Raw genomic sequence first — 1,888 nt, forward strand, 5'->3', positions numbered from 1 at the left:
TCAAAGTGATCTGTTGACAGTATATTGATATCATACCAGCAACATTACTACAGTTTCAATGTCTAGACATCTGTAGTATATTGTAGCGCTCGCGGCTCCGTAGCACGGCTGGCTAGCTAGCTAAATGATGAGGACAAGGTGGCTGAAGTTTAACCGGAGAACCGGGTTTTATTACCCTATAATACAGGCTAACCCCGGGGTTGGAAGAGTGCCCAAAAACAACAAAAGGCTGGTAGCCTAAACTAGCTAATCAGCTAAACTCTGTAACATACGTGGCGTGCTCCTGCTGCCTTTCTTCTTCTGCCACCTCCTCCTTCTCCCACACTCCTTTGCTCTCTCTGCGCCCTCCCCTCTTAACGAACCTGACCTATTCAACTTAACTAGGGCAACATCTCCCCCCCATGAACTCCCCAAGTGTCTCTCCTATGTTAGTCCTGCAGGGTCGCTACATGGCCCCCCCCCTCTAATTCCTCGTCCCCGAGGAAGAGCAAAGTCTTGAAAGCGACCTGGCAATCGCCGATCCCTCTGCGACCTCCGGACTCCATGATCCCCCAGAGGAGCTCTGGGTGTGGCAGAGGCATTCCTTGGCACTACGGCACCAAGCGGTGTCACCACTTCTTCTTGAAGAACATCCTGCTGCTGCATGAGTGGGTCTCTCCGGCGGTGAGGTGGCCTGGCTTGCGCTCTGGTAGGTGTCCCTGGGAAGGCTGGCTGCTGGTCTCCCCGGTACGGTGCCATCCTGTCCCGGTGCAGTACCACTGTGCGTCCTCTGGGTGCCAGTTTGACACGATAGACAACCTGCCCCACTCTCTCGACCACGTAGCAGGGACCAATCCATGCACTGTCCAACTTGGGGCAGCGGCCCTTCACTCTCTTGGGTCCATACACCCAGGCAAGGTCCCCAGCCTGGAAGTCCTGACCTTTGACATGGGCGTCATAGCCGCGCTTTTGACGGACCCCGGCCTGTTGTAATTGACGCCGGGCAAAGCTGTGGGCCGTTTCCAATTGGTCCTGTAACTGGCTGGCATATTCTGGCCCAGCCATGGCGTCCGGTGCATCGGGCGGTCGACCATAGGCCAGCTCGGGTGGCGTTCTTAGCTCCCTGCCAAACATCAACAATGCAGGAGTACAGCCGGTGGATTCCTGGACTGCACTGCGGCATGCCATGAGGATGAGGGGTATCTGCAGGTCCCAATCACCCTGGTCTGGGGCAGTGGTGAGGGCCAGCTGGGCACTCAAGGTCCGCATGAACCGTTCCACTAATCCGTCGCTTTGTGGGTGAAGCAGGGTGGTCCTGGTCTTCTGGATGCCGAGCTGGTTACACATTGCAGTGAACACCTGTGATTCAAAGTTCCGCCCCTGGTCTGAGTGGAGCTGTGAGGGCGTTCCGAAGCGGCTGAACATTCCTTGCACCAAGGCCTCAGCCACGGTCGTCGCCTCTTGGTCAGGAAGGGGGTAAGCTTCGGGCCACTTTGTAAAGTAGTCAATGGCGACTAGCACGTACCGGTTCCCTCTACTGGTACGGGGTAGTGGTCCCAACACATCGACTGCCACTCTGTCCATTGGTGCCCCTACACGATGTTGCTGTAAGGGTGCGCGAGACTGACCTTGGGGGCCTTTACGGGCAGTACAGGCATCGCAGCGGCGGCAGTAGTCCTCAACATCCCTCCTGCTCTGGCCCCAATAGAATGTCTGTCTCAGCCGTCTCAATGTCTTTGTCACTCCAAAGTGACCAACTCCAGGGGATCCGTGATGCATCTCAAGAACTCCCTTGCGGAGATTTTTGGGTACAACCACTTGCCATCGTGGCTCTCCGGTGGCGGGCTCACGCCAGCACCTCTTTAGGACTCCTTCCTGCAGTTCCACTCCAGGCCATTGAGACCAGAGT

The sequence above is a fragment of the Sebastes umbrosus genome, chromosome 9 (genome assembly GCF_015220745.1).
Source record: "Sebastes umbrosus isolate fSebUmb1 chromosome 9, fSebUmb1.pri, whole genome shotgun sequence".
NCBI lineage: Eukaryota > Metazoa > Chordata > Actinopteri > Perciformes > Sebastidae > Sebastes > Sebastes umbrosus.